At 30.7% G+C, this 15,581-nt stretch overlaps 1 pseudogene across 1 annotated transcript in view; it reads right to left on the bottom strand.

The window, feature by feature from the left end:
* LOC143257786 (anoctamin-2-like) overlaps positions 1-15,581 on the bottom strand; it is a 75,712-nt pseudogene that overhangs the window by 35,604 nt on the left and 24,527 nt on the right. The window contains exons 13-20 of the transcript XR_013031997.1: positions 12,551-12,721; positions 11,206-11,242; positions 9,070-9,169; positions 7,265-7,319; positions 2,603-2,695; positions 2,432-2,439; positions 2,179-2,324; positions 1,049-1,201 (exon numbers count right to left, since the gene is read on the bottom strand). The product of XR_013031997.1 is annotated as an anoctamin-2-like (transcript). The remainder of the gene's footprint in view (positions 1-1,048; positions 1,202-2,178; positions 2,325-2,431; positions 2,440-2,602; positions 2,696-7,264; positions 7,320-9,069; positions 9,170-11,205; positions 11,243-12,550; positions 12,722-15,581) is intronic.

Genomic DNA, 15,581 nt, shown 5'->3' with positions numbered 1-15,581 from the left:
TTGTTATTATTTACTAATATCAGTCCTCACTCAGTTAATGGAAGAGTGTTTGTACGTCACAAAGAAGTTGTGTATCACAACATTATTGTCTACATTTTAAGAGCTTCAGACTGTGATTTCTAACAGATTTACCATTATACATTTGTTTCAGTACCTACACTTGTTTCAATATAGTTTTCTTTTTTGCATGTGATGTATATTGTTGGCCATGTATTGCACAAGTCCCATCTGTTCTTGAAATTTGTAGAAGATTCTCAAGAGTAAGATTTAATATTTATTTATTTTACGAAAACACTAGCATCTTCCAACTTTGGTAAATATTCTAGAAACTCACAATAAATTATATAAACCAACATGCCAAGAGCAGGAAGAATATTATTAGTCAGTTAAAGTCAGTGTGATATAGGCCTCAGAAGCTATAATTGTGATTAACACCAATTAATCATAAAACAACAAAATTGGAGACCAGGTGTGCAGTAGATTTTGAACATTACAAACCATTCAATTTCAGCACATTAATTTGGGATATTATTTTTTCTACAAGGACATTAAATAGCATTCCTGGAAAAATTCAGCTTGTAATCAGTACAAAGCCATCCAAGATAGCCAGCTTAAGTGATGTGTGACAGTCTCAACTTGGATTGAATTTGCTTGTCATGGGCCTGGACTGTCGATAAAATATCGAGTTCTAGACCATATATAAAACTCAGTATTGTTTCTAAAACTCTTGTACCTAAACCCTAATTTGTAATAACTGTAATTATAATTTGTGCCCTTTTTCTTTTTTGTATATTTTAATATATTTGTGTCATAATAGAGAATAGTACATGTCAATCTTGTTGGCAAATATCATATTTTAATACATACTAACATTTAAATAACAACTAAATTCAAATTACTGATTATTTAGAGCAATAATACATAATGTATGTAACATAATAAATCAGAGACTTGTCTGAAATAAAAAATATGTAGCATTGTCAATTTACTTTCTTCTTAACAGACTAAAACTAAACAGCTTGCTGTATTCACCACACTGTGCACTCACCAATGTTCTTAACTCTTTCTGCAACAGGTCGTCATAAGAAAGTGATAAACTTCATAGCGTCGAGCCTGATTTCTGTGATGTTGTTCAGTAAAGCAAATAATGGTGCCAGAGGAAATGCAACCACAAAAATTGTGACAAATCCAAACTGCAACACTGAAGAAGGAGAACAAATTACAGAAACGTTTATTAACTAAACTGTACATTTAATGTTTGAGGAAGTTTTTATGATTTAGACAGTAAAATATAGTGTAAAGTTACTGTAATTAATGGACTACAATACCTATAACACATGTGGTGACTCCTTGGAAGTATCAAACTTTATTACAGAGAAAATCTAACCTTATGGTGTTGATTCAGGTCTAGAGGTGGTTGAATAAGAGATTTAATTTCTAGTTTGACATAAAAGTCAAGACAGAAACATTAACATCAAAATCAAGTAGCATATTAATAATGTTTCATTTAAAAAACAAACAAACTAAAACACAGACAAGGACCTTTAAAATTGCTGTTCCAAAAAATACTAATCATTGAGGTGGTGTAGCTGTTTTACAGGTATTTAATAAATGTTTCCTCTATACATTAAACTGTTCTGAAAAACAAGCTGAAACCCATAAAACTAAAAAAAAATTTCTTTGTTTGTTGTTAAATGCAAAGTTGTACAATGTGGAATTTGACCCATAACCACAGCAGGAATCAAATGTTTAATCTTAGCATTATAACCCTTCAGGCTTAGCAATAAACACAATTCATATCTATTTCTACATCATTAAAAACATTCTTAATGCTGCTCCAACTACTTTTTTTACATATATTATCATCATATCACACATTTAATCTTTACTGTTAATTATACATTAAATATCTAAAAGTATTTTAAACTACGTTGGAGGAACTTAAAATAATATATCATTCATTTCCATAGTAGTCAGTTACTCAGTTAACTTAAATTAGAATAACTTGATCTTAAGGCTCTTGAATGATGTACAAACTACAAGGTCATTGTCAAAGATTTAACATTTTTCACAGACATGGAAAAAGTTCCATTTTAACCTGTTCAAGTTTTTTATGTAGAACATATGTATCTGTTAATGTAATTATTTTCACATCATTATTTTAAACTTAAGCCTTACCCATTTCAAGATATTCACTAAAAAGACCCAATTCTTCTTGGTTTATCAAGTTGTAGTCACTCTCCCACTGAGTGGGTGCATGGTTTTCATGAACACACTCACCTTTTTTATGCACTGACCACTTCTTGTAAGCCCGTAACAGCCATCTAGATAAATACAAAAATATTTTTACCTAGGTTTGAAATAAAAACAGTTTTTGTTGTTGACATGAATGTATAAATAGATCAATTTTACATACAATATGACTTACTACATGTTTGACTGAACATTAATAAACTATGAATCTTTAACATATCAAAATCACTTTTTGACAAAAAAGTACAACACAGTTCTTATGTTTCAAAATGAGCCAACTGTCATAGAAAATGTTCTTACATGAAATTATTACAATAAATGTCTATTTTAACTAAAAAACTTATGGAACACCCATTTCCATCACGGCGTTAATGAACTGCTTCCCTGCCACAATTATAGCTAACTGCAAAGAGAGTTCAAACAAACACCCTCCTGTTCCACACTAGAAAGAAATGTAGAAAAACAGTTTCAAAATTACTGTGGCAATACCACTTTAAAAAATATCTCAGAAAGGACACAAGACTGAAAAGTACAATAAGATACAAGTTAGTGAGTGAGAGCACTAATAACTTGTCCAGGATCAAATGGTCCAAAAAAATAATGTTTCAAACCTCAAAATTTAAAGAATGTGTGTGTGACTAACATGAAAAACTTTGCAGAGATTGATTCTTCATAGTTTAAGTTTCTCACGATAGGCTCAATCCCAGGAACTGACCTAACAATTATTCTATGCTTGTTATAGTATTACAATGTATTCACATCGTTTGGCAGGCTTTAAGTAAACATAAAAAGTTTTTGAACACCGAAGATTATATTTTTTATGGAGTATTTTTACTATAAATGTATCTGTGAATACTTACATATGTATAGATAAAAAAAATAGAGAATTTCTGTACACTAGTCTGAATGTTGATTTCCATGTTTAGATCAAAAATACTTTTATTCGTCTCAAAAATTTCAAACTTTTTTGTGTAATATCTAAACCTAAAGCCTTGTTACTGGTGTAACCCCTGAAGCAGTAATGAATGACTGTCTGGAATGACTTCAAATTGTGATATTAAACTAATTATGTTTATACTAAATAGTTTTATGCTCATAATAGTGTGTGTATGTATATACATTGTTAAATTTTATTGTTTTATTGCCTTTATAACCCCTGACTAATTACTATTCATGCCTTAAAAAGTTGTAAATCATGTGACAAATATGCAGCTCTTGTTATGCTTTTGAATTCCATTATGCACGAGCTACTCATGAACATTTTTTAAAATATTATTATTAGTAGTAGTTTTTTGTTTGTTTGTGTGTTTTGGTGTTTTTTTTAATTTTGTGCAAAGCTACACAAGGGCTATCTGCACTAGCTGTCCCTAATTTAGCAGTGCAAGACTAGGGGGAAGGCAGCTAGTCATCACCATCCACTGCCAATTCTTGGGCTACTCTTTCACCAACAAATAGTGGGATTGATTGTACAATTATAACAACACCACATTAGAGATTCCTATTTTTAAACAATGCATTTCCCATATGGCAATCAAGGTTAAATTGAAAGCAAAATATGGAATTATATTTACAGGAAACATTGCAATATGATAAATCACTTGACAGATGAAAACCATGGCTTTCTATTGGTTTTAAGTAACACTGTACTGAGTGGCTCAAACACTTATTGGTAATTTCTAATAAAGAGGACATCACAGGTGGGTGTGGCAAGATGGATTTGATTTCATGTCTCTGGAACCAAGTAATATCAAAGACTATGAAAATTATAGTATGCCTAAGCAAAATTATATAATAATAGGTGATTTGCATTAAATTTCATTTTATACTTCTTGGAGGGGTGGTAAATAAATTAGAGAAGAAAAGGCCTAGAGAGAAAATGTTACAATTCTTACACTAGAAAATTCTAGTTTTTCTATTTTAAATATTGCCTTCTGAAAGTAAAATCTTTAAACTTGTATACTATTAAAATATGGATTATGAGCTATGTTTTCAGGGTTTATTTATTAGTATATCATAAAAAGAAAATAGTTTTATCAACTTTTGAATGTAACTCGCTAAAACCTTGAGGCATGCACAGAAAAAGATGTCTACGGAGAAAGGGTTAATAATGCTATTTTTTCCCAGCCAACAGGAAGTGTACTTTGAATGAAAATCAAGATTTCATGTTTTTTTACCATGAATTTATGACTTCAGGTCCCAAATACCAGTGCAAATACAGGACTTCTTATAGTTATTTGGTTGATTCCCATTATGTTATTGAGCAAAATATTGTCTAACCAGGTTTCAGATTGAGCATATACAGATTGATAAAGTAGGTTATAGATCAATGTTGTCTGCATTAAGTAGATTACCTCAAACAGTGCTGCTTAGTAAGGTAATGTGGGAGTTTATGTACATATATTAAAATGATATTCAAATGTAGTTTGTTAGAACAAGTAAGAAGTAATTTAGGTATGTTACTTTCTAATCTAAATTGCATTTGTCTGTGTATAAATAAATAATTACTGACCTTGGATCTTATCTAAGCCTAGATCTATACTACTGTTAGTAGCAGTAAAACAATGCAGGTGTCCTAATGATACTCAGGCCTAAACACAGGTCTTAGCAACACTGAATGAATGAGATGTGCAAATTGGAGATAGTTTTACAATGCTTTATGTTTTGTGTCATTTCTACAACATAGTGACAATGCTGGATACTGATAATTTCTTGGGATAAAATTTTAAAAACAAAATTCTTATGAATATGTCTAAGAGACAACTTAAAAAAAAGAGCATTGGAAAAGAAAATCACAAAAGTCCTTAATTATAGAACATATTTAGTTTTATAGATACAGTATAAAATCAAATCCTATTTGCAAATTTCAACTTAAACTAAGAACAAACAACACAATTATGAGTAAAATATTCCCTTCAATGTTTCAGTTACTTTTTAACTTATTATTTAAATTCTTAAATCATAATATCCTTACGTATTTAGAAGTTAATTAAGTTAATGGCCATTTTGGCCAACTGACACCATTTTTGCATACAATCTTCACATGACTATATCAACTTTAAAGACACTTTACAACATTCATGTTTTGATATTACCAGGAGATATAAATGAAAGTCTGAAAATGACAAGTTGTCTTAATTATTTTGGTAGTGCAAAAGTAAATAAAAGAGTAGGATTTTATAAATAATAAACTGCAAACAAAGACAACAACGTCATGTTATTTATTATGACTTAAAGAACAGAAAAGTGGCAATTACATTCCAGATTTAGTTTCTTAAAAATTACAAGATTACTGGCAAATTAAAGGCCTCTAGAAGCTTATTTTCTAAAGTTATCTAAAAATAAAAGTTAACATTTTTCTTAAACTGAAAATTGTTTCCAATAATACTTACCATCCACCAACACTATAGCTAGAATCTCACATTGATAAATGTATAGGGGGCAGTGCAGGCATGATCCACACACAAAGCATTTGTATAGAACAGGAATGTACCAAGAGAAAAAATGGTACAAGAGTGTGGAAATTACACCCTTCCTCTATAACAGATATGCTCTTTACTTGGAGAATATGAGTAATCATCAGGTAGGCCACACCTGACCAGACAGCCAAGATTCTATGACTCAGGGTTGAAATTAAGGGGTTGTAGTACCTATATCCCATGTTGCTGGCAATGGGTATCAGACCACAATGTTATATGTATATATATACTTTAGATACCAACCTGTAACCAGAGAATGTTGCATTTGGCACCATCAGAATAACGACAAGAAAGTAAGCAACACTTAACGAGTCCAAGAGGTAACACCCGAGGCTAGAAATAATGGGATCCCATATGTCATACTCAAAAAAGGAACAGAACTCATCTGGTATGGAATTATGAACATTTGTTCTCAGTCCCTAACCAAGTGGGTGAGGTGTATTCTACTTAACCCTGGAATTATGTGGAACCTGCACTCAACCAAGGACTTACGATGGAATTGCTTTGGTTTCAGAATTATGATATAGTGAACCAACTTCCATGAATGATAACCAAAACTGGCACTAATCAAAGAGAAGGGTTTTACACTCCCCAACTAGATAACTGTATGCAAAACATGAACCAAATTTATGAGTAGGTTCCCAGGAAGGTTGAAGCCACTCTTTCTGAAATATGAAAAAAAGCCATCTAGAAACCCTAGAAGGAGGACCCCTGACTTTGCCCTCTTCTCCAAGAGTGGTTTAACACACTCAAAAACTTTGGTGGAAAAGCCTCTTGTCTGCCACAGATTCTCAAGCTCCACTAATACAGCCTGGTGTGCTAAAATGCACTGGGGAGTCCTGAAAAACAGAGCTCTGGAAACTGTGCAATAGGTGAATCAAGTTCCCTACATTTTTTCAAAGCAAACCAATCACAATTTATTCAACATGAAGATTAGCAAGATCCTTTTTAGCTGTATTCATGAATGTCCATGAGTGGCAATCCATAATAAGATAATATCATCTGGTAGGTGCCTAAATGATCTTACAGGGCACCTCATTTTGACAGTACCTGTTGCATACTGGTGGTAGTAATTAAGCAAAAGTAGTTGCTAGTATGAAGTCGAAAAGAGAAAGCATACCTGCCTCAGAAGCACTCACCCCAGAATGAGACACCATGAAAAATAAAGGGACCCTGAAAATAAAAAGAGTGTATAACTGAGGAAAATACTCATTTCTGGTAAAAGCCTAGCAGATGTGGTAAAAAAATATACAGCAAGTAGTGGAAAACCATCAGAAGAGGAATCGGCCAGATCATGTAAACAACAAGATAGGAGAGTAATAGTCATACCAGCTGACACAATGTCGTCAAAGAACCACTGAACCGAGCAGCTAATGACACTGGATATTGAGAAACAGCTGCAGTGTCAACAGATGTTAAGTATGTTTTGGAATTATTATACAGTACTATGAATAAACTGTGTACAAAAAAAATTTAAATAACAGTTTAACAGCTGAACTTTTATCTAACAAAAAAACTGACAATGTTATACATACTTCCTCTTGTCGATATCCAAGCAATGAATTGTAATGTCCTGGATACCCAACAAACCTGTTGCATCAAAAGATAAATTTTAACATAAACAACTTTCTTCACATGTAATATGAAGATAAAAATAAAATCTAAAAAAGTCAATTCTGTATTGATGAACTATTGACACTTTCTCGATTGACCTTTTTCAATTTTAAGTCTTCTAAAATCTCAAAGGTAAAACCACAAGTTTGTGGGTAATTAAGCACAAAGTTACACAATGGGTTATCTGTACTCTGCCCACCACCAGTATCAAAACCTAGTTTCTACCAATGTAAGTTTGCAGACATACTGCTGTGTCATTGGGGAAAGAAGTACAAGTTTAGGACATTTTAAAAAATAAAGAATTCTATGCCATTACAATAAGTTATTATTAAAATTTCTATGACCATTTAATTCACTGTAAACACAATCAATGGAAAAAACATTTTAGCTTGTTATATTTAGACTTGTACATCAATAAATTATATTATTCAGCTAAAACATTAATTTTATCTGCAATATTTATAAATAAAGAGCCCTCATAATGCTAAGTTTATTTATAAATGAACAAAAAATAATGTGCTTCAATATTTGATTAGTTACCTAGAAGCTGAATTTGAAAGGGAATACCCTTTATTATGGTGTTACAAGTTTTTTTTATTGCTTAATACATTTTTCTTACATATGAATTGTAATAATATCTTTGTATTAAAAACTAAAAACCAACAAAAGTAGAAAAAAATGAACACATAAAGGTAAATACAACAGTTTAGCACATTGCTTCAATAAATCAATCTACTTCAACCTACACATGCAGATATTAAAATGTTTCAAAAATCATGTTACATGTGATTTTTAAACACTTCTATGAACAGTAATAAGTTAGTCTACAAAACAACTTGAAAGATTAGTTTTTATAACTATGTATTATCAGCTGTCTTTAGTTAGTCTACAAAACAACTTGAAAGATTAGTTTTATAACTATGTATTATCAGCTGTCTTTTACCATTTATTAGTTAGTCTACATTTATTTTTAGTTAGTCTACAAAACAACTTGAAAGATTAGTTTTATAACTATGTATTATCAGCTCTACAAAACAACTTGAAAGATTAGTTTTATAACTCTGTCTTTTAGTACCATTTATTAGTTAGTCTACAAAACAACTTGAAAGATTAGTTTTTATAACTATGTATTATCAGCTGTCTTTTAGTACCATTTATTAGTTAGTCTACAAAACAACTTGAAAGATTAGTTTTTATAACTATGTATTATCAGCTGTCTTTTAGTACCATTTATTAGTTAGTCTACAAAACAACTTGAAAGATTAGTTTTTATAACTATGTATTATCAGCTGTCTTTTAGTACCATTTATTAGTTAGTCTACAAAACAACTTGAAAGATTAGTTTTTATAACTATGTATTATCAGCTGTCTACCATTTATTAGTTAGTCTACAAAACAACTTGAAAGATTAGTTTTTTATAACAACTTGAAAGATTAGTTTTATAACTATGTATTATCAGCTGTCTTTTAGTACCATTTATTAGTTAGTCTACAAAACAACTTGAAAGATTAGTTTTTATAACTATGTATTATCAGCTGTCTTTTAGTACCATTTATTAGTTAGTCTACAAAACAACTTGAAAGATTAGTTTTTATAACTATGTATTATCAGCTGTCTTTTAGTACCATTTATTAGTTAGTCTACAAAACAACTTGAAAGATTAGTTTTTGAGTTCACTGTTTCTTTTTTTTAAACAACTTCATTTCATATTTTAACACAAATTACTCACCTTCCTTTAAAAAATGTAAAAAACTGATGACAAACTTCAACATGTACATCTTCAAAGTCAAACTATTTTCATAATCACTTTGAGTGCGATGTATTTCTATATACAATATTTCAGAACAGTATTAACTATTTTACAAAAAGAATATTAACATACAGAAAAAGGTTGACATAAATAAAAAATGTTTGATAAACTACCTTAACACTAATGACAACCAATTGATAATACTATTAAACTTGTCATTTAACACCCATCATGTCAGAGGTTTTTAGAGCTCTTAGGTGAAACATTAAGTTCTATTCTTCAAATCAAATCTTTAGAGTATAAATATCTTTCTGTCTGAAAGTGAATTATTTCTTATTTACAAAATTCATTATTTTCCATAGTTATAAATATCATTCTACGTCTGGTTCAGGTCCAGCTTTTAGGCTACTCTGCTGCTGTCACACGAAGCGAAGATATTTCTGCAATGTAGTTTTGCACAATTAGAAATACTATGGTCAAATATTTTTATTGTGAGGGTGAGAAAGTCATAATAAAATACAAATCATAGGAATTGAAGACGAATTTTACATATTCTTCTTAATTTGTCCATGATCTAAATAAATGTTAAGCCTTATCTTAGCATCCACCATTTTTTTGTTGTTGTTGTCAGAAGTAGGATACCAATGACTGTTGATTAAGACACTTGTGGTCTAGATACACTAATTTCCATGAAAGTAGCAAACACTAACTACTTCTCAAGCCAAATCATTTGGAAACACAAGTTAATCTTTAAATCAAAACGATTAACTTCATTCCATATTGAAGTTACATTCTAGTTTTGCAGTGGAAATATCTTTTTATGGTAGTGTTTATACACATTTTTAGTAATCTTTGACAATTTTAAAATATATAACATGCAGTACTGAAGCCAATTTAGGTAATATCTCTACAAAAATTGGCTGCATTAACAAGAGATGTTTTATTATTAATTGTAACATGATTTTATCTCATATTTTTATTTCAAAATGGAATTCCATATTTTAAGATTTATTTTATTAGTAGCCTTCATACACAAGTCTTGAAGTTATAAAAAATTATGTTAAAACACACATATATTCTTAACATAAACTGCATGGGGTCAGTTTATTGGATGAATGCCATATTACAGATGGAATGTTCACTATATTTCTAAATTTATTACGGATATCTACACAAGATGTTGCAAGTTGTTAGTAGAATGTACAGGTCTGTTGTATGCTAAATATAAAACACACTGGAAAAGTATTTCTAATCAAGAAAGGATGACAATCTGAGTTACATATTAACATGTTAATGTTTATGTAAAGACTAAAAATACTATATCCATGGCATTGTTTGCATATTGTGCTTGCATTGCCTTTAGAACCTCTAAAATGTATATTTACAAGTTTTCCTTTTCAGTATCCCTGTACACTGTACATGATATTTACTGTTCTTCACCATGAACTGTCATTAAATCAAATACATAATACCAAATTAAAAGTTACAAATAATCATCTAACTATCATAAGTATATTTATATAAATACTATACAATGTTTCATGTATTTCTGCATATATATGTTAGCAATGTGAACAGTTTTCACTACTTTGATCACAAGACTATATGGTATTACAACTAAATATACTTTACTGTGTTTCACACTGATCCACTAGTTTATTTAACAAAACACTCAGACTTGATCAATAATAAAACTAAGACTGGTAAAGTGATAAAGTGTGCTGTTAGTGATGTTCAATATACTTATACATAATTACTTTCTAATGTTATTTTATTACATTCTGTACAAACAGAAAAGTTATTTAACAATTTAGATAACATGCATGATGTGGCATAAATTAATTTTTTAAAGAAATAAGTTTTGTTTTGAAAAGTGTGCATAATTTGGATTTAATCACCAATAAAATGTATATGTTTTTTCAAGATGTATAAATTATTCTGATAAACTTTGTATGACTGTAACAGTATTTATCTGGCACTAAAATAAATATGGATAAGAACTTTTGCAGTCAGATTCTGGTTAAATTTTGTTATTCAAAATGATGAACAAAACATACAAAATAACCTACGCTCATTTGTAACTGCCATAATTAGGAACAAGTAAAACTTACCCAATTCAGTGAGGAAGGTGGCTATTCTTCTATAAATCTAGAAAAGGTTAATAGTTAGTCAGTTGTTTCAGAAAGAACATCTACACTAGCCATCCCTAACTTTAAACTGATAAGACTATGAAATGGCACCTATTGCCAATTCTTTGGTTACTCTAATCAAATAACAGGATTTGACAATCACTTTTACAACATTCCCATAATCCCAAGGTTGAAGGGCATTTTTGCTGCAACAGGATTAGAACCATAAACCCCCAGGTTCAGAGTTCAGCACACTGACCACAAGGCCTAGCATACAAATAATGAAACAATACCAAAATGTTTCAGATATTAGTGTGATATGAACATGGCAATTTTATCCCTGGTTCAGTGTTCTTCTCTTTTGATTTTTTTTTTACTCTGGCTTGTAATTTTTGGTGTTTAAATCAAGTTTTTCTAATCCAAATGTACATATATGCCCAGCCCAAAGGTAAAAGAACAAATACATAATTGACATACACTAATTCCTGTGCCTAGTATTTGACCATTCAAAGATGATGGGTGTGTTTATAAGAGAATTGAAAAGTTATTTGGTTTGGTTTGTTTTCAAGTTTGCACAAAGTTACACAAAGGCTATCTGCACTAGAAGTCCTTAATTTAGCAGCATAAGACTTGAGGGAAGGCAGTTAGTCATCACCATTCACAGCCACACCTGAGGCTACTCTTTTACCAATGAATAGTGGGGATTGACTGTCATATTATAATGCCCCCATGGCTGAAATGGCCAAAACTGAAAAGTACTACTGAAGATCTTACAAAACAAATATATAGTAGTGTTACTTGCATCTGAACTTATTTTAATAATGTCTCTGGCATGCAAAGTATAAAGATTTTCTTATGATTATTTTGGTGCATTCATGAAAATATTCCAAGCTATATTAATTTCATTCTTGAAAACACAAACATGAAAAAAACATTACATTATTTACAGCTCAACAGAAAACAAGAAACAACCTTAAAAAATTACAAGTAATTACATGTAACATTTCCTTTTAGTCAATAAGAAATCAAAGTAAAAAATAAATAAACAACAAAACTAATATACTTACATACCACTATAAATATATATATGTACACACACGTGCCACTATAAACAGGTACTTGATACATACACACACACATACACTTATATACACTATAAACAGGTATTTGATATAGACATACACATGCACATACACTCATATACACATACCACTATAAGCAGGTAGTTGATCCATATCATCTTGAATAAAGCCATAAAAAGTACATTTTACACAACTAGAAATAGGTGAATTTCATATCCCGAACTTTTCTTATTTAAGTGACCTACCAGGTTAAAGGTCATGATGCATACAAGGTTCAACAGTGCAGCTGTCACGGAGGTAGTGAGAGATACCATGCTGGTAAGTGTCTGATTGTCACTCAATGTGAAGTACAGAACAGTTTGAATGGATATTCTGTAAAACATCACACCAACCACAGCAGCAGTAGCTACCGTTACCTAAAGAGCAAAACATAATTTGGTAAGTCTATAAAGAATCACTGCATCAAGACCTACTGTAACACAGAACATATATGTAAATTTAAAATAGTTTTAGGGAAGTTAAAAAAAAACACACTTTGCTGTAGCAAACAAAAACTGGAGTCTGGCAGTTAAAGTCCAGATTTCTTCATACAGTTGGAGGTTGTGTGTCCTTTTACGGAGTGGTTCACTAAGTCTTTACCTAGATTTTCTAGGCAGCAAATTGTTTTGTGGGATATGATAAAACAAAAACCATGAAATCTGCAACTGATCAAATAACTCTAAAGTTATGCTTTTTTGTGGCATCTTAACCTATTTTATAATTATTAAAAATGGGCAATTTCACAATTTTTTGTTTGTCAATGTTTGGAACCTGTACAAGAATATCTTTCTACCAGATACCATGCAAACTGGTCGAAATATGGCTGAGTAAATGATCAACAAATACCTCTAAATTATGCTTTTTTCAGTAAAAAAAAAAATCAAATTGGGCAAATCTAGCTATTTTTGTTTGTCATTGTATTGAGCTCATGAATATTTACATTTGTGCCAGTTGTCTTCTAGACTGTTGAAAATATAACCACACAAGAGCCCAAAATATATATTTTTGGGTTGTTTGACATCTGACCTCTTAAAAAAGCCTAAATAAAAAAATGAAAATACTAACTGGAGATACTGGATCAAAGTATGACCCTACCAATTTTCAAGGTAATCTGCCAAGATATGTAGGTATAACAATCGACTGAAAAGGGTTTGGAAGAAGATGAAGCAACAGAAAAACTATCTCTCTCTCTCATGATAAGGAGGAACCCACGTGAAGTAAAAATGTATCTCAAGATGGCTAGTATGGGTATTAAAACTGTTTTCCTTAACCTGAAGGCCTGAGAGACCTAAGAAGGTTGAAACATTGTTCTATAATTTATTTTAATAAAAGGTTTAATACCCATACCAGCCATCTTGAAATACAGTACACCTCTCTGTGGAGACATAATTATGAGAAATAACTATCTCAAATACTATAATGCAAAAAATTGGAAACTGGATCCACTGAAAATAATAAAAAATCCTCCCAAGTTTTCAAAGTGCATCTTTTAAAAACAATTTTTCTTTGAACATAAAACCAAAAATCAATGACCATGAAGTTATAAAAGTCACCTTAATTTAAGAATGCAGCCTTACTCTAAAACAGTACCACCTGTGGTACTAGGATATCTCTATTAAGCCTTTGAGTGATCTTTAATCATTTGGGAAAAAACATTTAAAAGTACACTCATTCTTGAAACGCCACTGAAAACCTTTCTTGTAAATAGATTGGACCACCAAAAGTTTGATAATAAGCAAAATACATGATTTCATGATTGTTGAGACAAAATTAAAATTTTTTTACTTAATCGTATTATTTTTATTCATGTTATTGTTACACAAAACTACAGCAAAATCAACTGAGCATTTTCAACCACAAAATAGACAGATATGCTATATGAAATGCTATGAATGTCGTTGACTTACTTAAAAATTAGTTAATTTTCAGTGAAAGATGCTTCATGTGGTTATAAGTACATAACAGATGCAACGTTGTTCCGAGTGACTGCTTTCATATTGGACTCACGTTAAACAAGTCACAAAACCTTGATAAATAATTACTTCAAAAGACACAAATCTTTATTTAAAGAGATGTTTTAAACACACTTGTTTTATTTGAAAGAACTGTTTTTCTACTGGAATAATTTTATACGTGCCTCACTCTAAACACATATTTTCTCATTGTTGTGCATTAAAAAAGTCAATATAGCAGATAATTAAAAACTAGGTATTTAAAATCCACAAAAAATGTAAGCAAACAAACTGTAGATCTATTGCTGACAGCTTACTCAAGCAACAAATTACCATTTTGATTCCACTATAAAATTATTTCAAATGATATTTCTTGTGTTACAGGACTCCACTAAGATTTCTGCAAGAAACTGACAGTACTTTTAAACTTACTTCCCCATCCTTAATTATGTCATGCTGTGAAATTTTCTAAGTCCTTCATTTTTAGCCATCAAAAAATCCAGTGTTTTACCAGCATGTGCATTTTCTAGTGTTTTTATTGGAAACAGACACAACAAAATTAGGGGATTCTGATGATGGATATTGTTATTCAAGCCACTGTTGTTCATCATTACTCAAATTTATTTCCCTGGCAATATTTCAACAGGTGTTTGACACTGGATGATTACCATAACAGATGTCACTATTTAATATCACATTGGTAATTCTTTCTACTGTCTTTTGTACTTAGCAGAAGTCACAAATACATATTCAGTATTTATTACCACTGCATATATTACTCTTTCATATAGCTATTGAAATTTTAAATAGGTAGTGGTGGTAAATGTTATTGGTAATTTGCAATTTAGCAATGTGTGCCACTGAATGAATTATTTGTGTTGCTTTATTCTAACAAACACTTGTACACAGCAGGCTGTTGGAGAACAAACATATTTGTTATGTAAACCTATCAAAGTAAGCATGTGACTGTGTATGTTTATGTTGCACTAACCTTTGTTGTATTATATTAAAAGAAACATTATTCCATTCTGATGAGATTCCTTTGTTGCTGTTCATCTTTTGTTACATAATAGTACAAGCTGATGGAAGCTAGTCATTAAATTTGTGATCATACAATCTTTGCCTTCACAATGGTCCTTTGAGAACAATTTTACAGTTTGTATGTTACAGGTGTATACCAGTAAATATGTTTATTTTCTCTTGAACATTTGTAATTTATTTTTAATATGTGGTGGATCAGTGGAACATAAAGCAGAAGCAACAGTAAACTGTTAAAAAATATGTA

This window comes from Tachypleus tridentatus, chromosome 7 (genome assembly GCF_004210375.1).
Source record: "Tachypleus tridentatus isolate NWPU-2018 chromosome 7, ASM421037v1, whole genome shotgun sequence".
Taxonomy (NCBI): Eukaryota; Metazoa; Arthropoda; class Merostomata; order Xiphosura; family Limulidae; genus Tachypleus; species Tachypleus tridentatus.
This window is presented reverse-complemented; position numbering and strand designations above follow the sequence as displayed.